At 34.8% G+C, this 23116-nt stretch overlaps 1 protein-coding gene and 1 non-coding gene across 5 annotated transcripts in view; one reads left to right on the top strand and one right to left on the bottom strand.

The window, feature by feature from the left end:
* Epha6 (EPH receptor A6) overlaps positions 1–23116 on the bottom strand; it is an 891558-nt gene that overhangs the window by 342748 nt on the left and 525694 nt on the right. The gene's annotated exons all lie outside the window — the stretch shown is intronic.
* Positions 10757–10863, top strand: LOC117283317. Its single transcript, XR_004514284.1, has one exon. It is a non-coding gene; the product is annotated as a U6 spliceosomal RNA (small nuclear RNA).

The raw sequence follows: 23116 nt of genomic DNA, 5'->3' as shown, positions 1-23116 counted from the left end.
AACTACAAAGTGAGATCCTGTCTCAAAAATAACAAAATAAATGAATAAATTTGCAAATGAAAAAACTTTTAAAATTAGTACAAATGAGAATTATGGCAAATAATATACTAATATGAAGGCCTAAAATAAGCTAGTTTGGCAAAATAAAGATGGTGGCAAACTCTGATACACTTTTCTCATTGAAAATGTCCCTCTATGTCCCCTTCCCATAAATCTGATCTGGTAGGTGACCGATTTGCCCAATACAGCAGAATAGAAGTGATATGCTGCCAGCTCCTGGCCCAGCCTCTAAGAAAATGCACTGTCCACTATTTTCCTTGATCCTCTGCCTTGCACTCTAAGAAATACGATCAGCTTGAGACTGCAAAGCTACGGTAAAGCCCAAGATAGCCATATGAAAAAGAGATTTGGAGACAGTGAGTTGAAGGGGGCAGGGCAGGGAGAAAAGGAGAAAGGAAGTGGAGAGAGAAGGGTAGAAGGAGGGAGGGAGAGAGAAGAAAACCTAACTGTTCCCTACATCTTCCAGCCACTAGATAATTCTCTATCTCGGCTGATAGCCCAGATGGTAGAGCAGAGATCAGTTACTTCTATCATGTTTTATTCAATACCTGAATGACAGGTTTTTGGGATATATTAGCAATTACCTGTACCCGTGGGCATGACCAGTTGACTACTATTAATACGGTACAGCAGAATACATTTTGAATATTGCAACTTTTAGGAGCTAAAGAAGGACAATGCCTCTGGCAGCTACCTCTGTTTGCCATACTGAAGCAAAAAAGGACAGCAAAAAAGGATCCATTCCTGTTCTAACCAACAGCTGATCTAAGTCTGCCACAGGACTGTATGATGGATTCTTTAAAATAGAAAGTTGGTAAAGGCGATAATTATAATGGACCATTTACTAACTAGGAAATTATCAAAGAATTGTAGACAGCAGAATTTGTAATAGCTACATGCATTCAGCCATGACTAAATTAGGTCAGAATTGCTTAATCCATCCACATGCTGTGGTTTATACACAAAATCACAAGAATAAAGGGACATATGGAAATAATGATTGCCTTCTTTAAATGTCCTTGTGTGAAATGGAAGGATCAAACACAAGTTTTAGCAGCAAGTTGCCTTTTCCAACTGAAACTTAGCCAAAACAATTAATTTACGTTACAGACAACCATGAAAAAATTCAGACTACCTCTTCATATAAAAGTTTACGCTTTTCTAATTATAGATTTGATTGTCTATTATTTAAAGTTTAAGGAAATGCTAACTTCAATTCTTAATTTTTCAATCATTTGATGGAATTGTTGATAATTCCAATAGGATATGAGTCATAAGTATCTTATTAAGGTAAACATACATTGAATATTAATCTTTTACAATGAATACAAGCTGTGACAACAAAATTTCAATAATAAAAATCTAAACAGAGGAAAATATTTAACAAGAAATTTGAAAGTATTAATGACAAATAATCTTCAAATATTAGAACTTACATTAAGCAACATATTTTTAAATTCACCACTGGCATACTCAAGTAAATTAATAGATATCCTTTATTCTGTTTTTATTTCCCCTAAAAATCAAATCAGTATGTATTCTACAAGGTCAATGAAAATACATACTACAACACAGCCAAATTCTGCAGCAACATAAATGTTTTTATGAGCAGCAGGTGTATTCTTCGAAAGACTGTAAAGCTATTAACAGCTCAGTAAGGAGTACATAATTATAGGCTGTTAACTCAGCCTCCCTTACAAGAGTCCTGAGGAAGGACATTTTGAAACCATTAAGACAAATGCATTTTAAAAAGTATCCAATATGAATGCTTTATGAAGAGAGATTCATTTAAACTTTATCTCATTAAACTAATGAATTTAGTCTTTTGAATTTGAATATGCCCATGTAAAAGGATAATTTTACTATTCTGAATGAAAACCAAATTATATAAGCCTGAAACAAAGTAGATTTTAGTCACAAGTACTTGAAAATGAATTTTTACTTACATTATGTTTTGCAAGTTCTAGGATTTGAGGCTGGTTACTACAAAAAATTTCTATGACCTAGCACATATGCCTACCATCTAAGAATTTAGTAAGACTATTTTGATGAATGATGAAATGACTTTTTAAGATATTTTATATGATGTGACATTTTAGGTGCTCACTTTCAAAAAATGATTTGTGATTTGACTTCTATGAGATCACCTCCAGGTATGTGATTAAAAGTCAGACTTCATTTACTGGTTCGGTGCACCCATGAAATCATTTAAAATTTTCTTTTAGATTTAAAAAGAATAAATGTCAAAAATGTGTCTGGTGATAGGTCATTTGTGTGGCATGGGATATTTTGGAGTACCTAGTACTATGGTTTGGATTACACCCCTGAGAGATCCTATCCTGGTACAGAGCTTGGTCTCCATGGTGCTGGCACGAGTATTGCAAGGTGCTCCATGGTGGAGCCTGGTGGAAACCTGTGGATCCCATAGGTCATTGATTGTATACTTGAAAGAGGGGTGGTAGGAAGTTGGTCTCTTCCTTTCTCCCCCACCCCTGCTTCTTGGATTATGATATAAACAGTGTACTCTGAGGGGGGATCCCTTCCACTGACATCCTTATCAGAAGACCAAATGATTGGCCTGCCTGAGCTTGAACTGAAACTTCTGGAAGCTGAAGCTAAATAAACCTTTTTTTCTGTGTAAATTAATTGCCTCACATATTTTATTGTAGCAATGTGAATTTGACTAGTACAACTACTTTATTTTTTTGCCAGTTTGAACAATAATTTGTTATAATTGGTTGCCTGACTTAGACATAAAACTATATATCTAAAAATTTGAGGGCTGGTGTTTTGGCTCAGTGGTTCTGCTGCCTGCCTCGCATGTGCAAGGACCCAAGTTCGATCCCCGGTACTAAGAATTCATAAAAACAGAATGCAATCTATCTACTTTAATAATTTTTGTTTTTTAGAGTCCTTCAGATTTAAGCTTCACTTAAATAAACAAAACCTCATTGTAATATAGCAAACTTATTTGGTAAAAAATTTCACTTTGAAACTAAAGAATACTTTTCTGTAAGACTCATTCTGAAGGTAAACCACAAAATATACAGAGAAAAAAAGAATATGCATAATTTTGAAATGATATATTCCTTCTATAAAATAGTGAATAATCTAAAATACAGATTTATGCTGTGATAATGTCATTCTCCAGTAATAAATTTTGGAATAAAATGGAATTTTTCAAAAAATTTACCATAGAACATCATTTCCAAGGAATATGAAACATTAAACTTAAATAAGTTTTATGATAGTGTATGTTTGACTTCTGGGGAGTAGTATCTAAAATGAAGTCAAACGTGGAAATATAGAGGGTAACATCTGTGCAAGTCAAGGGGGCAAAAATGAGAGTATCCAGGCACGGCGATATGCACTTAAAACCTCAGCACTTAGGCAGGCTGAAAAAGGATAATCACCAGTTTGAACCCAAACTGGGTCATTCAACAACTTCAACAATTTAATGTGACTCTGTGTTTGTATGTGCGCATGTGCATTTGTGCTCACGCGTGTGTGTGTCTCTGTGTGTGTGTGTGTAAAGACAAATGCTGCAGATGTTTCTCAGTATGAAGGTTCTGTGTTCAATCACCAGTAGCAAAAATTTTTTCTAAGGTTCAAGAGCAGGCAAGAAATGTTTTCATACTACAATGCAAGTAAATTGAGGAAGAGAAAGTTTAGGAAATAGTTTTGAGGAGAAAATGGCCCTAATTGCAGTGCACCTCTGAGAACATCTTGACCAGGTATTTTGGAATCTGAGGTAGAGTGCCCCAGACAGGAGTTCTTATTTGCCAAGAAAGGCCAATTCCTAGTATATTGGGCTCAGAGTGAAGGGAACTGTGAAGTGAACATTGTGATGCATCCTGGCATTGCAGCTGCTGGAGATCTTTGTAGTAGGCTCTGTCTTGAAGAGAGAAATTTAGGATACAAAGGAACTTTTCCTACGAGATCCTAAATCTTTGATAAATCACTCAACCTCCTGAGTAGGGAGATTGCTGGGCACCAGAGGATAAATATACTGTGTGCCAAAGGAGGGTCACAATGAGGGAAAAGTCTCCCATGCTTTCACTGAAAGAAACATGGTCAAGCAAGGCCATGACCCATCCTGACAGCTGACCCAGGCAGAGGAGCTTAGAGGCTCTACCCATGGTTCCAAAATAATGCCTGAAGAGACTTAACTGATCTTGATAATAGATAGCAAGAGGTTCATGTTGACTGACACAGGTCTCATTTTAACTTAGTCTTAAACACCCAGCAGAAAAGAATAACCAAAAGAGGTATAAAATAATGCCATAGTAATAAAGCTAGATATAAAAAGTGGCTCCAGTCACTGACCCCTTCTGGCAGTTTCCAGCTACCAGTAGCTGACCATGGTTATGAATCATTAGGAAAAAAAGTATAGTAAAATCTGTAAGAGCTCAGCTAGAGCTCTATATTTCTTTGCAAAATTTATCCGTCAAATTGTCTCTTAGAGCTAAAACTAGAGAGACTTATGACAAAGTATGAGACTTACAGATAACCTCTATCAATGAAAGAACCCAAGACCAGCAGGTTCAATCACTATTTCAATTTCTAAGTGTGACTTTCTCCACAACCTGCCCTTTCATTCTAGTGTGCTCCTGCTTAGATTATGCACACTCTAATTTCTTACAAGTTCTATTTATTCTTGCCTAGAGGCTGCCAAACTCCAAGAAGTCATACAAATGAAACCAATGACAAATGTGCTAGACTTCTTTTACTGGGATCCACCAGAATGACTTTGTAAACAGCTCATAACTGCTAAACTGTACAAAATGATTCTGTATGTTGGATTCTGAAGTCCTCTGGACCTTCTCCTTATCCTCTTTGCTGGCTATATTCATAACAATCTTGCTGACCTTATAATCTAGCCCATGCATTCTTAACTGTTTCTTTGACTTTGTCTTCTCCAGATTTAAAGGCTATGCAGCTACCAAGATGACAATGCCAGGTGCCTACCAAAGGCCTTTAGATAGACCCTCTGTAGAGTAACTCTAACTGCTGATCACCACCATGACCCTCTTCAGATGGAAGTAGCCAGAGCTGTCTTCACCCTTTGCCACCTCACAGCAGTTAGGGGTACTTCTTCAGAGGGGGGAATATTGCAAATAGGCAATTAGACAGGGCCACCCTCAAGGAGCCAACACAGCAAGGAACCAACATGGAGGATAATCAAGACACATTCATTGAAGGCCAGAATTGTAAAAGGAGAGAAACTACCACATCCTTGTCCTTCCCCTGGGGATGAATAGCAGTGACTGATATTCTAAATAGGTATCAGTCACCTGGGTGAGGGGGCCAAGGTCTTAACCCAGCCTTTCCAGGAAATATCCCTGACCCCCATCCTTACAGAAAATCCTTGCATGCTTGCTATGTAATTTGCTCCCCCTTTGGACCCCCATTTGATCAATATTACCTGGGTGACTGTACTTGTAATCTTATTGTTTGGTCATGGTTTTTCCTCACCTCATGCCCACCTTGTAAATTTCCATTGGGCTTGCAGTTTTGTTCCACTTTTTTCCTGCTTCACCTCATGGCTTTGTTGTATAAAACGTATTTGAAAAGTGGGGTGAGTGGGCAACCCACTTTTTGGTCCCCCTTCTGTCTCTCTTAGAAGCTTTCTGTCCCTAAATTTTTCCTACTCTAAAAAGGGGGGGGGTAGAAATTCTTATGGCTGCCACTTAAGTTTGGAAAACACTAGCCTCAATAAAATGAAGTTGGTGAATTGGCTGCAGATTTTTCCTGAGAAAATATGTCCATTTAATCTGTAAAACTTTAGAGATGGGAAATAGATGCCATATCTCTCAAATTGATCTAATCCTATAATGGCAAAACAACTACTAAGAGCAGCTTTGCCATTATACTTTGTAGAATATTATTTAAGATGTGACCAACTGATATAAATTCTGAGCCATCAAGAACAGTGTTTTATGGGAATATTGTAATAGTTAATTCTATAATTAGTGTACATTTATTTGTTTTCTTCTGTATCAAATCCCTCATGTTTTTCACAGAGGTACTTTCTATGCTAAATTTTGTGCTTATATTGTCTTTGCTTAAATACATTTTAATTGCATATGTAAGATTCCATAAATAATATATTACATTACTTAGTTTACATGTCATTGAGCTTTCTATGAATATTGCCCTATTCTAGCCAGTCTTCTGGGACTTCATTTATTTCTAAGGCTTATCATTTTGTGACAATCCCCACTATTCATTCATTTTACTAATATGAATTATTCACATTTTAATATGCTATAATTTATTTACCTATTTTTCAAAGGATAGAATATTAGACTTTTTCCTTCTATTGAGCAATGTTTCCTTGAACATTTTAGGTATTATCTTGATTAAATATCCCAAATTTTAAAGGTATGTAGCCAGCAATGAAATTGTTGGTTGATTGGATATGAATGTGTAGAAATGTATAGACCAGTGATTTTCTTTGGCATTTTCTTTATTACCAAGAAAGTTGAGAGTATTTTCTTATATAAATTAATACATAGGTCTTACACATTTTTACTGGCTTTTTGTTATTTTAATTATTATTTTATGGGATTCATTTATGTACTTTGAATACTAATCATTGGCTAGTTGTATACATGGCAGTCATCTTCTTGAAGTTTGTGTCTTTTTTATCATCTTAATAAGGTAGAAGGAGAGTGGGTCTGTAACCACACTTTGTAATGTGCCATTGCTGTAATGGGCCCCTTCAATTGCTGCGGCCATGTGCCAGATGCAGAATGAAAAGGTCACCATGACTGTGGTTGGCCAGTGCTTGCTGAGACCAGCAGTGTGCCCAATAAACTTGGGACAGGAATAGAGTACACATAATTTCTCAAGGACTCTCATCTTTTTATTTGCTTTTTGTTCATCTTAGAACACAATAAAACCAATATCTCAGCAAAGGTGGGTGGTGACCCACTCACTGCTTGTGAGTAACCCCTAACAATAAATCCATTTACTCTCCAAGCTGGACTTGTCTGTGACATTCTCAATTTGGAGGCAGAAATTTCTTTTAGATTTTCCTAGGGAAACTCAAGGGACATAGATAGGGATGAGAGTATTCTTCAAAGAATGCAATTAAGCATCAGTTTTTCTTTTATGATAAGATCTTGAATTCCATTTATGAAACATTTTCCTTGCTTTGGTGAAGAACATTCCATAATATTCTTCTAAATTTTTAATTTCTTTCCTCTAGAATTGTTAAAGTTCTCCCCAAAACATTTATGTAATTAGAATATTTGAACTTTATTTCTATCAATTGTATGAAGCAGGAATACAGTTTCTTTTTCACTTTTTCTCTTTCTCTCCGAGAATAGATTGCTCGATACCTTCTAGTGCACAGGTCATAAATTCCTAATGATTGGCAATGCCACTTCCACTACATAGCTGAGGACTATATATATGTGTAGGTCTGTTTCTGGGCTCTCTGTCTGATAAATTGGCCAAGTTGTCTCCTTCTACAGCACAATCACTCACTGTTCTTCAGAGTAGCTCTTTATTGTGTCAAGACACATAACCCTAACTTATGCTCTTCTGTATTTATGCTCCCTCTTTGCTTTGTCCTATTGTTTTTAGAATTATCTCATCAATTTCCACAGAAAAGACCTAATGAAAATTTTTATTAGAATCACATTCAGATCATTTATGAAAAATCTGACCTTTGTATGATAATCTTTCTCCTTATCTATGGGTGTGGACTCTTCATTAAACATTTATGATGAATTCCTACAAACTCCTATAATTGTTTTGCTTACATTGGAAAATATTTGATTTACTCCCAAATATTTTATAAGACTAACTTGTTATTGCAAATGTAATTTCTTTGAAGGTTGTGTTTTCTCTTTGTTACTGGTGTACAGAAAAACAACTGGGTTTTTATAGCCAGACATTTTTTTTTACAATTTCAAAATTTAAATGACTTGTAATAGATTTAGGAACAATTTCTGTGTATAGAGATGTCATGTGAAATGTGAGTTTTTTAAAACTCATATTTAATTTTATTTTATGTCATTGAAATGGCTCAGTCCTCTAATATTTAGTAGAAACACTGATTATGGCATTTTTATGTGTGGTATCTGTTTTCACAAGAACTAGCTCAATATCTTCTCATGAATCAAGATATTTGCTTGATTTTAATTGCATTCAGAAAGTGATATTTCTAGTTCCCTAAGAATGATAACTAGGAAAATTGATATGCATTAAATGCCTTTCTTTTATCTATTGAAGTGATTATATAAGCTGTCTCCTTTAATTACTAATATGCTAAATCACATTTATAAATTATGCACTGTTAAAACTCCCATGATTTTTTTGAAATAAATCCAACATAAACTTTTTTTTTTTGTTTATTCTTCTGTACTCTGCTGGGCATGCTAACAATTACTTTAAGTGTGGTATCTTGCACATCACGTGTATGGATGTGCATGAGAGACAGAGAAAGAATAGAGGCCAAGTTCATCTATTCATTAGGAACCTATTCCAGCCAGAACCCACACCTGATAACAGAGTTTAAAGTCCCAGTTACTTTTTAAAGGATTTACCTCTCAACATGGATGCGTAAGAGATTAGGTTTCCAACACATGAACTTTGGGAAACATTCACACCATAGCATATTCCTTTTATTTTCCCTGGGTTGTTCCTTTATATTCCTTCTACTAAATTTTTAAGTGAGATAATGTGTTTGCTAATTTTGGTACTTTAATTTTTCTAATATAATAGTGTGTTATACATTTCAATTTATGTGGTGCCTATACTTTATGGAACAATTTTGCTATGTCTTATTTTCATTATCGTGTAATTAGAATTACTTTAATTTCACTAATAATTTCATCTGAAGTGTACTAGTAGGCTTTGTGTCACTTTATGAAATACTGGCTACTAACAGAGATGTTTATTTTACCTCACAGTTCAAGAGGTTCAAGTGCAGGACTGAGTGGCTTCCAGGGAGGTTTGGGCCACTGGCAATTGGGACACCCCACACCATGTATGTAGGAGCAAGTGTTTATACCTTGGGCCAGAAAAAGAGAGAAGGAGACAGGGAGACAGGGAGTGAGAGAGAATGGCTGAAGCTAGAGAATGTTCTTTTTTTTTTTTTTTTTTCCGGAGTTTTATTTTTTTGTACCGGAGATTGAACAAGGCAGGCCACTGAACCGCTGCGCTAAATCCCCAGCCCCTACAGAGTGTTCTTCAAAGGCTCACCCCAATGACCTAAGGACTTCCACTATGCTTCAGGACTTAAAATTCCACAACACTTCTGAACACCAACACTGTAAGGACCAAAGCTTGATATATAAACCTCCTGGAGACATTCATCCAAGCCATAGAAATACGTATGCTACTTTAATCCAGTATTTGTGTTCTTTTTTAAAATAGCATTTCATAATGGCAACACTTTTTTCAGATTTATATACTTGTTCACTATTTTCTTTAGTCGTTCTCCTTTCTTACATTTCGCTCTTGGAATTGTCTTCCTTCTTACTGCAGTCTGTTCCCTTATGATAGGTCTTCTGATGACAAACTATCTGTTTTGTTAATCTCTTGTTCTCAAAGGTATTTTAGAACATTCTGGGTTGACAAATGTTTTACCTCATAAAATATGAAGGTAATATCTTTTAGTTGTCTTCTTTCTGTTGTGCTAAGAAGTATACTTTACATCTATCATTCCTTTGTTGATAGTCTCTTCTGAATGCCTAACACATTTTGAAATTGTCCCTTCTTTATCTCTTTAATATTCTGCAGTTCTAGTATAAGTTGCGAGGTGTGCATTATTATTTTTCTCATTTTGGATATGTTATACTTTATGAATTCATTGTTTCAAGAAATTTCACAGCCATTATTCATATAAATATTTTGTGCTCTTCTTCCTATTTACTTTCTTAGAAAATAGGCCAGTCTAGGTGAAATTTTGTTGTTTTATCTTTCACAGCTGTTCTTTCATCCTTCATATTTTTCTTTTACTTGTCTCTTTTTGTCAATTTTGGGCAATATTTTAAGATGCATATCTTAATAACAAATGTCTCTTTGCAAATGTCACTTTATTGATATGTACCAGATACATGCAGAGATAAGCGTACACATACATTCATCCTTTCTGTTTTGGAAGTTTCATTTTTCCCATTTTGCTTATTCTTTTCCCTTTCTCACTGTAATGACTATGTTTATTTTTAAACTTTCCACACATAACTGTTTTGTGCACAATTCTTTAACATATGCACTGCTTGGGATTCAAAATTTCTTGCTAATCATGCTGATAGACTAATTTTCTCCTTTTTCTTTTGATTGATAGTCTTTGAATGTGTTATTGCCTCACCATAATCTGTGCTGCCTTTGAGTCCTAAATTTTGAAAGCTTTCTTCTAAAAAGGATTTGCTTCTATGTCTTTATGCTGCTGGAAGAGCTCATTTCAGGTATTCTTGGGCATTTTGGTCAGCACAAGAGTTGTAGGATCACTTCTCTCTTTTCTTTCATGGCTCAAAATTCCAATCTCAGCAGTCTGTGTCAGAGAGATACTTGTGTAAGACCTACAGCCTTTTTTTTTTCTCCTCAAAGAATAGATTTCTTTTCTTTTTAGATGGAAAAAAGCACATCTTTGAAATTCAACTAGTTGGTCTGAAGGTTGTGGATTATTGTTAAACTGATTAACATTTTTTCAACCCACACCCAAGCCTGACTGTGTGTTGTGCTCGCTTCAGTGGCACATATACCAAAATTGGAATGATGCAGAGAGGATTAGCATGGCCCCTGCGCAAGAATGACATGCAAATTCGTGAAGCATTCCATATTTTTAAAGTGTTTGTAAATGGGGAGGGGAGGAGGGGGTGAAGGGAGGGCAGGGACAAGGGGAAAAAATGAGAACCAAGACCTGTCATGTAAAAGTACAAGATCCTAGTAATGAATGTAACTGTACTGTCTACCTAAAATGTACCAATAAACCAATAAAAAAAAAGAAATTCTACTTTAGTTGCTGTGAAACCAAAATTTCCTTCAAGAGTATACCTTATTTATACTTCTCCATTTTTAAAGAATAAAGTTTTCAAAATAATTAATCTGGCATTACTCTAGGAGCAAGTCAGTTTTTACCAAGACATTCTGATGTAGCATTTTTTTTTTCAGTAATAAAGAATCTGAAAAAAGAAAGAAGTTTAGCAATAATAATTAGTACAACTCCTTATTCCTCAATTTTCAGTGGATGATTACTCTTTGTCAGCCAAGGGATAGTTGCTATGGATGTGAATGTTTATCATCAAATGTGATCCCAAAAGAACCTACAACCAAGTGTGGGAGACTAAAAAAAATAAGACTTAGAGAAAAAGCTGAGCATTTGTCTGATCAATGCTGCTTTGGGCAGCAAAGACCCCAGACCCAGAGCTTGCTGCACCTTTATTGAGAACATCAGCAAGGAGCAAGTCTTTTTACCAAGACATTCTGATGTAGCATTTTTTTTTTTCAGTAATAAAGAATCTGAAAAAAGAAAGAAGTTTAGCAATAATAATTAGTACAACTCCTTATTCCTCAATTTTCAGTGGATGATTACTCTTTGTCAGCCAAGGGATAGTTGCTATGGATGTGAATGTTTATCATCAAATGTGATCCCAAAAGAACCTACAACCAAGTGTGGGAGACTAAAAAAAATAAGACTTAGAGAAAAAGCTGAGCATTTGTCTGATCAATGCTGCTTTGGGCAGCAAAGACCCCAGACCCAGAGCTTGCTGCACCTTTATTGAGAACATCAGCAAAACAAAAGTAGCAATTGATGCAGAGGCTGTGGTGATGCTCCTAGAACAATGAGGAACTATGAAAATGAAGATTTGGTTCCTCCCAGGATGTTTCCAGCTGGTGTTGTCCTGTCCTGAAGCATCACAGCATCTTGGGACTGTTGAGGTCTTGGCTGTGCCCAGAGAAGACAGAGTTACATTTCACCATGACCAAAGCTGGCCTGTAGACAGGAAAACTAGGCCCTGATCATGATTTATGAAACGAGTTTTCCCCCAAATCATACAGAGTTGCTCCCGACACTTCCTTACTATACTCAAGCCACAGTGCTCTGTCTCTCGATCTTACTAAATTCCATTTGACCTTGATTTCCACACTGGCAGTCCCTTTGCCTGAAATGCTATTCTCCTATTTTCCTATGTTTGTTAATATTAAAGTCCTCACCATTGTGGTTTGGTATCTAAGCCAAAAAAATAAAAATGCTTCATCTTTTTAATTATTTAGAGTTTTAGCCGCAAAGAATTCTTATTATAGAAATTCATTTCACTTGAAATTCTAATATAACTTTAGATTGCAAATGAGTCCTAGATTCAATTTTCAAGGGACATCGTGGCATGATGAACAGAATTCTGGATTTGCTGTGAAGATAGGTACCAAAAATGCATAGCTCAAAACCTGTCACTACAGGTATTTATTACACCTTAATTTCTTCTCTCTGTTCATTCTTGTTTTTGTTCTCATCTCTATTGATATATTAAAGCAAAATATCAATATAAATTTAAGCATTCATTTGTAATAATAAAAAGAAAATATTAGTTTGATTTCTATATTCCACATATGACAGTACTTGGGCAAAAATGATTTAAAAAATTCCTGACAATTACGTGAAATTGAGAAATGATTTTATATTTGACAACAATCTATGTTATTCAAAAATTGTTTTTTCTGATGCAAAATTCAAGTAGGAGAATTGAAGTGCTTTAAAATAAAGATTAGTGAGTAAGTCAGCATACAATAATTTTGACCATTGCTTTTTGAAAGCAGAATACAGGTATAGTGTGGAATTTTAATGACTGGGGCAATATTTTCAAGGGACTTAGATAATATGTTGTCGACACTTTGTATCTGATCATTTAATTTAACAAAGGGAAACAAATCAGACTACGTATATGAATGTGATTTTGAAATTTCCATTTTGTGAAATGCTTCAAATAAATGCCTTAAATGAATTTCCAGCAAGTCCCAGATTTCATTGGATTCAATGACAAATTTCTGAACACGTTTTCTAATAAAATAAAGAAAAAAAGTTTTCCTCTATATGCATTTTTTTTGAGAAGCCAAATATGATTTTTAAGTCAAAGAAATAAATGGTAACATTGGTAAGTGCTGCATAGAATTACGTTAAGCTAGTTTTGGTCCTTTTATTATAGATAGATTAGCTTGTTAGAAATATTATAGGTAGTCAGATAGGGCTAAATCCTCGAGAGGGCCAGGGCAAAAGTGAAACACCACAACTGCATGTTGGCTGAAAACCAGGCTTCAAGATGGAGACAAGATGACCAGACCCACAGACTACTTCAAAGAACTGGGCTTATGAGGTACAGATAGGCATTGACCACCGTGGGAGTGACCAGAGACCTCTGGATCCGCAGCTTCCTAGGAGAATCCCTATTCCTCCTATCTATGTTTGCTATGTGACTTGCTTCGCAACTGGACCACCATTACCTAAGTGACTACACTTGTAACCTTACTGGATGTTCATGGCTGTGGCCCACATTGTACCTACATGGATTTCACCCTATAAAACTTCTCTGTAAAGTGGGGTCCTTGGGCTACCCACTTAGGACCCTTCCTGCTCCTCAGGAGCTTTCCTATTAAAAAATACCTTCCTACTTTTAACCTCCATCATTCCTAGGACTAATTCTTTGATTTCTAGAGAACAAGAATTTGGCATATCCTACAGTTAACAGATTGGAGATATCATGTTCCACATTTCCTGTGACACTTTCACAAATTCATATTCTAACCTCAATATCAATCTTGCCTAGCATATTTTCTACCATTTTAGGAAGTTTGTCTGCATTTCAAATTTTCTTTCAGCTTTACCAGCTTCTAGAAAACTTTACCAACTTCAATGTGTCAGAAAAATAGATAAGACAGAATCATAAAACACTCACATCTGGAGACTAACTGATAATGTATGATTATAAAAGGGAAGTAGAATGTGATAAGTTAAAAACAAAGAAGTTGAAAAATATATCTGTACAAACCAGCTGGCCTTCAATTAGAGATAACTACTTCTAATGACTTTTTAAATTTTTTCTGTAATTTTGTTCTGAGACAGCAAAGTTATCATACGCTGTTTACTTCATTTTATGAGAATCAATGTTTCCATGGTAAATGGCAGTAAAGCCAGAAAACTCTGTTATGTTTTCAAGCAAAGCAACCTAGATTACTGTTTTCCCCAGAGTGACCTTCTGTTCTGCCAGAAACATAATCAGGAAATGCTCTGTAGGCCATTTTAATATGAAATACAAAAGCTTAGAAATCCCCTGTAAATAATTGAATGCAACTATTAGGAATATAGCCAACCTGTCTCTTAATAGAGAGGTCATAAGGGACAATGGGCACAGAACTTTTTTGAAAAGTCCAAGGAATACGTGGTGGTTTATAATTGATTTTTCTGGCCACATTTCCTTTTTTTTCAAATAGCAATTATATCAGTGTTATAAATAATGGCTTTTGCAAGAGGCCTTGCTTTACTCTTCAAGGCAAAAAAATCACATTTTGTCAGAGAAGCCTCAAAATTATTTCTATTTATTTGAAAGAGAATACAGACTTAGAATTTTCCCCCTCCTTTGAGAATATATGACAATCTTCCCCTGAGGAATTAGGATAATATTAGCAGAACCAGGAAATGAGCAACTTACTAAACACCACTTACTATTCAGGAATAAGCTAAGAGTTTTGTTGTAATAGTTTAACTCCCAGAGCCCTTTTGTAGTAATTTTTACCCCTAAATTTTCAAGTTCTGCTGCATTTCTTGAGGATATTAAGTATCTTTCTAAATTTGGAAAGTAAGTCATTTTCTCAAAAAACCTTTTCATAAGGGATGCATAATTAACAATTAGAAAAGATGAGCTAAACATCAGAGTTCTGAGAACTGGTTGAGGTAGGGAAACAGGTCTCAACATCTAGCCATTCTTATATTAAGACATTTATCTGAATGTACTGGATAATACAAATCTTGATAGAAATTTCACTGGAAATGGTTTTTCTTGACTTTCTGCTTCAAAATTGAACAGTCATTTTAGCATTCTTTTTAACAGAAAACGTTGATATATGTTGAAGATTTAGGCCTCTCTCTGTCTCTACACACACACAAATACACAGATTCATAATACTTTTACTTTTTCCATACTATGAGTTGATCATTTAATTTATCCTTTTACAATTTTGTGGCACAACACTAAGTTGTTTTTTATACTGTAATTAGTATTTTGGGCAAAAGTTTGTTTAATGACTCTGAGAAGACATTTTGTGTGTTGATGTAATCAAGTTTAGGCATTTCTTTTATAAATGTAATTTACATAATATTACGTTCTTTTCTCTATATATGCATTATCTAGGAATAATTACACATAAAGAAATTCTCCTATTTTTTATAAAAATGGCTTTATTCTTGTTTAAAAGGAAAGACTTCTGCCCTCATGAGAGTTTATCTACTTTAGCAATTTCAGGAAATTCTGACACAGACAATTTTAATGCCATTGTTTGGCTATTTGGAAATAAACAGATTGCTTATGTGTGAAGTTAAAGTTGGTATGAATTTGAAACAGCTTAGTCCAATCTTCCAGGGAAATTTAAAAAAATGAAATGGAGCTATCATGGAACCCATCTTTAATCTATCATTGATCTCATCATGAGTTTTTCAGAACAGGCACATAGCACATCCTCCCAAGTGATTTTTCTGTTGGAGCCAAGGTGAAGTACTGCAGATTCTGACCATAAGCCAGTTAAAGTGGCCAGCCCCGGGACTGTCCCATATCAGCCCTACCTTCTGGCCCAAATGCAGTCCCCTCTTACATTATACCAGGGTTTGCCTGTGTGACCTGCAAAAGATGACTAGGTGAAGTGATGGCAACGCCTAAGATTAAATTGCAAGTACTATTGCAACTGTGTCTTGAATTTCACTTTCAGATGTGATCAAGTCCATTTGGAGAGATGATGCCTCTTCTTGCTAAATGTCACATCTTCAAGGTTGAGCAAAGCTTCGGCGGCCTCTGAACACTGCAGCCCACAACACCTTGCCTGGCAGCCCGTGGGAGATCTTGAACTAGAACTATCTAGCTGAGCTACCTCTGGATTCCTGATGCTTAGATGCTGCACTTTGTGACATCATATATAAACATGGTTTTGAGCTGCTAAGGTTTTAAGTCACTTGTTATGCAGCAATAGGAAACTAATAGAGTTGTTCTGTGTGTGAGGTTAATATTCAGCACCTATTCCTGGAAGAGTAGCCTATTACATCACATCTTCCAACTGGAGTGAAACATTACATGACCACTAGTGTTGTGTCTAGGATAACTGTCCTGTGGTCTTGGCCCATTTCTTACAAGACTAATTATTCCAGATCAACTCCTTATTTGGGACCTAGCTTCCTAATGTCATATGTGATATAGTAAAGAGATTAAATTAACTGTAGTGGCATTCCCATTCCAAAATATGCTAATTCTAAAACAGTTCTCACGATCTAAGAAGCATTAGGAAGACAATGGCTGGCTGTCACTTATCCCTTACATAATAACTGTTAGCTCTAAGGAGGATGAAAAAGAGGAGGAAGAAGAAAGGAAATTCACAAGAACAGAGAGGAAAAGGTGGACACAGTACTTTCCTTCAAATAGAAAAAGAATGTATTTCATGAACAGTATATATATATATATATAATAAAATATATTAGTACGTATAAATATTAATATATAAAAAATATAGATGTATAGTTTATAGATAAGTGTAAGTTTATATGTTATATAAATATATTTTAATATATCATTTTATGATTTCAAATTCTAATTTCAGTTAATATCTACACTAAAATTTAGTGACAATAAATAATGTACAATGTTATTAATTGATTAATATTAATTGGATGAGAGTTTTTAAATGTAGGAAATGGTACTGCTCTTAAGTTTATATACTAGTGATGGTCTGTAAATATTTGACTGATTGCTACATGTTTATAGAATAGGAATAATTCATTTGATGTGCTTACAGTTTGAGTAATACGCAATTCAATTTGCATAAAAAAAATCTGAAGACCTTTTGTGTGGGAACTAGAACTATAAACAACCAAAACTGGTACCAATATTGATACTAATAATGACTATAATAGACTACATGTATTAAACGCTTACCACATGGGAACATTCATTACAGGCAGTAAGTGAAATAATTCGCATCTAGTTCATTCTGCATGATAGTTCATGTAGTGGTTCTCAATTTTCTCTTAACAGAGGAGGAAAATAAAATCTATTGCTAGTTGCCTATGGTCACTCACCTAATTAATAGTAAAGCCTGAATTCTAACGCATTTGTCAAAATCCAGTATGACTAGAGAGACAAATATTTCCTTTAGTTCTCAAGGAACTGAAAAAGGAGCTTACAAGTAATATAAGACCATTTCAATTCTGCTGAAAAGAACTAAGGCAAAAAGGATTAACAAGACTTGTCTGACTTCTCCAGATAGAACTGATAGTAGAAGCGAACTATCCATTTGTTTCATTTAAATTGGTTTATAAATTTAAATTACAGTATATTTTTGTTCTTATGTGTCAGATACTTTATTATAATTAAAATGTCATCAGGGCTGGGGATTTAGCTCAGTGGTTCAGACCTGTCTCACAAGTGCAAGAAAGGACCATAGTTCTATCCCCAGTACCAAAAAAAAAGTTATCAAAATATAAGTGATGTACAAGAGAAATGAAATAAGCAATAATTTATTTTTAATATTCCATTAACATCTAAATATATTTTATCATATGTTCTTTTGCCAATTGGTTAAATGTAAGTGGTAATTCTGAAATAAGTAGATGTCTCTAAATTATCTAGCAATTAATTAACTTGTCTTCATATGAGATAAGACAGGTGAAATGCACAATAAATATTATTTTCTTTTCATAATTCAGTTTAAATATCAACACAAAGATTTTGGACTGTACCATCATTCAACATCTGAAAAGTAGTTTCAACAATTAAAAATGTTCAAATATTTTAGGTTCAGACTCATTTTTAATTCTGTAAATTATTTTGTAATTTATCCAACATATTCAGATATTGACCTTGCCATAAACAAGAGTTTCCTAAATCTGGGTAAGCAACAAATCTTGGATATTAAACTATGGCATTTAAAATCCACATATACAGTCAGAAGCAGAAGTAACAAGCAGCTCATGGATTTCTGAAGGTATATTTTTATTAAACATTTATATTTTCTTTATGCTATATTTTGAAAGTTACAGAGCCTAATAGAAATTCTGCATAAAAATACACATTTTAAGCACATACATATACATCTTTCATGGAGCATTTATTGGAAAGAGGCATTTCCACGGAGGAGACCCACTAAATTTTTGATTGGCTATCAAGAAAAGTGACTCTTTCACTGTACTCTCTATTTTCGCTACTAGAACTTCCTAAAATACCCTTGAAGAAAATGGAGGCAAGCAACAAATCCCTATAAGCAATTACCTCAACTTTTTAGGAAATCTCTTAAACTCCACATGACTTATGCTTCAAAATCCTCAAGGGAAGCTAATGTGTCTGTTCAATTTGTAGACTCACTTAGTAAGTACCTAATTTAGGAGAGCAGCAGCAGAGAATCAGAAGAAAAAAATTAAATTTATTTATATTTGTGCTGTTAGCCCTAAATGGTAATTACGTGAAATAGGCAAAATATAGTTCTGTTTTATCTGCAAGTGAAATAAACAAATCTTGCTTTTCTCTCTCCAGACAATGGCTTAGTCAATAATTTAGTTAGGCCAGTAAACAAGGGAAAACATGCTAAGGATAGATAAGGTGGTTGCAGCTTTTATCTTGAATTTTACATTAAAACATCTAATGCAAGCAACAGAAAATTATCTAAAGTGACATTTATGTTTTCATTATTTTAGGACAGAAAGTTAGATACTTGTCTTATATATTTGGCTTTCAAAAGTGAAAGTATTATTAAAGATACACACGCACACACATATATTTATTTATTTTTTGTTTTTTTGAGACAGGGTCTCACTTATGTAGTGAGACTGACCTGGAGCTCGTTTTGTAGCCCAGGCTGGTCTGGAACTCACAGTGATCCACCTGCCTCAGCCTCCCGAGTGCTGGGATTACAGACATGCGCTACCACACCCGGCAAAAGTCTTATATTTATATTTTCCATAGTAGGTTAATTATAATTTGAATTTATGACAATGTTACATTTTAAACATTCCTGTGAAAACTTTGTTGATTTTTACCAAAGTAGATCAGGACTTTAGAGGAAATTTAAATTTGTCTTTTCTACTACTTAGATTTTCTGAAAGAATGAAAATATAATAGAAAATTGTTAATTCTTCATAGTTCAAGCCTGCCTTGATTCTTGGTATATTAACCCATATACTTTAGCTTGAACAATTTCTGCATTCTCACCATGCCTATCACTTAACATATTGTGATCCTCTGATAATTTACTACCTTGGGTAATATAACCTCTATTCTTATTGGCCATATCACATTATTTTTGTCTCTCCAAATAATAAGGATTTTTTCAAATGAAGTAGAAATTTATGTAATTAGTCATTTTGAAACAGCCTTATGTTCTTTTCTTTGAAATACAGAACTTTCCAGGGATTTAGCTCAGTTTTTCTCTGCTTGCCTTGCAAGCACAAGGACCCAAGTTTGATCCCCGGTATCAAACACACACACACACACACACACACACACACACACACACACACACACAACAACAACAACAAAAACTTGGAAGTAAATTATAATGTAGATTTTCAGATTGCTGAGAAAATTGAATTACTCTTTCATCTCTATATTTCTTATGTACTTCTTTGTAATTTAAAATTTTTCTCATAGTGTTTTTCATATTTTTATTAAAAGCACTAAATCTCTTATTTTCTTGCTCTTGCTACCTATCACTTTGCATAGCAAAGCAATTCACAATAAAGATAATAGGGTTCTGTATACATCTAGTTTCAGGAAAACAGCTTAGTATATTTATCCTAGCCTCATTTAAAGAAGTAAAGACGGGCCAGGGATTTAGCTCAGTGGTTCCGCTGCAAAGCGCAAGGTCCAGAGTTCAATCCCTGGCACCAAAACAAACAAACAAACAAACAAAAACCAACCACATTTTTTAAAAAGTGAAGATATACAAAATTCAGGGAAGTGGCGAGGAAACAATTTAAGAAATGTAAGAACATGGAAGCAGCCAATTGTGATTAAAATTTAATTAAAATGTAGAATTTAGAGCTGGTTGAAATATAGGAAGTTAGCAACAGTATGATTAATGTATAACCTTATCTGGTTGTACACAAAAACTGAATTCTGGTAACTACGTGCCACCAACAAAATCCCAGGCTGTCCGAGTAACAGCGGACACGACATTGTTATACTGTTCTTATAAACCAGAACAAAAACATTTGGTACTTATTTATAACTTCTACTTTAGTCTGTAAATTCAGACATTGATGTGGTTCTGTCCTTGCTACTTCAAATATGACTTCTAAGAAAACAATAAAAGCAGAAAGGTCATTTTCTGACCTTCTCTTGTGCTTTTCCCTGGAAGCAGGTCATGATACCCTCTTTGAAGAGGTGACCTTCCTATGCCCCTATGAAAGAAAAATCCTTATCTTTGTGAGGACACAGAGATACAGAGATGAGTCTGAACAAACACGCCTCCCTAAGTTCTCCCCAGTTTATTATCACATTTGTTCCGTCATACTTCTCTGTGATGATTCAGTCATCAAACCTAATCATAAAAATGCACAGATCCCGTGTTTCTTTCCATCTGTATGCCTGAAGCTCCCCATATCATTAAAACTGGAATTAAGTCAGTTTTCTCATGTTAACGTCTCTTGTCTGAGGATCTTTAGTTTTAGTGAATTTGTTTGGATTTAACAAATCTTTGCCATACTATAAGCCAGCTTCTATAATTTTAAGCAAATCAATTCTTCAAACAAAACAAAGACTGTACAGTGGTACCTTAGTTCATGACACTTAATTCGTCCTAGTTCATGAACAGAAATAAAATTTTGTCAAATGCTTCCGTTTGTGAACTGAAATGTTTGAGGAAAGAAGCATTCATGAAAGAAGGTGTTATTGTACAGTTTTATGAAACAGAAGACACTTTAAAACTAGAAAAATTACAGGCATCAGTAAGGCGTGTGAGGATTCTATTGCTTGATGTGATGTTTAAACATCTTTTAATTTCTTCCTATTTTGATATATCTCTGCACACAGATACTGTACTGTTGTTGGTGCAGTGTTGGCACAAGTTCCAACCTGCTACCGTGAGGATCTTTGCTATAAACTCTATTAGGGGGTCCCTTGGCTCTCAGGCTTCCACAGACGGTGTGATAGTTGCTGCACAGCATGGAAACCAGGTATGGAACCGCCATAGTATTTATATCAGTAAATTCCCTGGCTGTCCATTTTCTTTCAGGTAATGTTGCTTTAACTAGTACCAAATGTTCATATCCAATTTCTCTGCAGTGCACACTGCAACAAATAAGAATTATGGGAAAAACACCATAAACACTTCATATATAGCTCAAGAATTTGCTGATTCTATTAAAACACTGAAATATATGAGAACTTGATGTTGTCTTTATTCACTGCATTTTGCTTCAGATTAAACTTTAAACTTTTTGGTTTTGGTATGCAAATCATGTAGCATCCCTAGAGGTCCTATTGAATTATGAAAATACAGTCATATTAGTTCCTATCACCATTAATTTTCCCTTTATTCAGTGTTGATAAAGTGAAGCAACATCAAGGCAGAATCTCTAGAGAATTTACAACTCCATGTGGTTCATGGACCAGGAGTGCTGGCATCCGTTGAATAACGTGATAGAAATGTGAAATTTGATCCTACGTCTACCTCCCACTCACTTGCTCAATCTGCATCCGAAAGATACCCATATGAACCAGGTAATCCATTAGGATTTCCCTAGATCCTTGTATGCAAACCACATTTAGGGTTAAATGTAAATTTACGTTTACCTTACAAAATGTACCAGTCAGTTTTAGGCAGTGGTGGCAAACCTATGACATACGTGCCATAGCGTACTGAAAGCTCTAAAATGTTCTCCATCACTGCTACAAGAGAAAGAGGAGGCAGAAAACAAAGGAAATGTGTCTGTGCCTAAAGAGTGGGAGGAGGTAGGATTAGCATTCCTGGAAGAGAAAAGTCTCTTCTTGGGAAAAGTGAAGAAATAGCTACCAAAGAAAATAAGGAATGCCGGAGCCTGGGACTTAGCTCAGTGGTGCCATGCCTGACTCATGAGAACAAGGTCCTGAGTTTGATCCCTGGTATTGAGGGAGAAGAGAGAGAGAGAGAGACAGAGAGAGAGAGAGAGAGAGAGAGAGAGAGAGAGACAGAGGGACAGAGACAGAGAGACAGAGACAGAGAGAGAGAACAAAAAAGAGAAAGAAATGGGAAGAGGGAAAGAAAGGAAATAAATGAGGATTGTGTATTTATAAGGAGGATTTTTTTCCTGACTCTTATTATAACAATTATTTTATTTTTATACAAACAACATTGCATACTCACTCATTTACATATCTATAGAAAAATGAGTGACATTTATTGAAATGTTATCTGTGAAAAACTATCTTGAGAAAGTAGAATAAGAAGGGAACAAAAGAAGACAGGGACATTGGTGCAAAGTTGTATTAAGTAGCACGTGACTTTTAAAAGGACATCAAAACTTCATTGTCTCCAAAGAGGCTACTTTAAATCATCCCTGATTGGTGATAAAAATATCTCTCATAATGAAAACCTTTCCACAACTCTCATTACCTTTGAGTAATATATTGGTGTTAGTGTCATTAAATTATATATTTTTAATTAAAGCTGATAGCTATTAGTATAATCTGTGAATAGGTGAAACAATAACAAGTCATATTAACTCAATATTTTATGTAGACAATTATTGACCATCTGGATATTACAAATGTTTCCTTTCTCATGATGTTTTCTTTAAAAAAAAAAAAAAACTAAAAAAAACTGCTGATGGTAGTAAAAATTAACAGGAATATTTTAAAGAAACACTTTCCCAGTC

This window comes from Fukomys damarensis, unplaced genomic scaffold (genome assembly GCF_012274545.1).
Source record: "Fukomys damarensis isolate Sample0158 unplaced genomic scaffold, DMR_v1.0_HiC HiC_scaffold_24, whole genome shotgun sequence".
NCBI lineage: Eukaryota > Metazoa > Chordata > Mammalia > Rodentia > Bathyergidae > Fukomys > Fukomys damarensis.
Note: the sequence above shows the minus strand (reverse complement) of the source record. Positions and strands in the feature narration are given on the sequence as shown.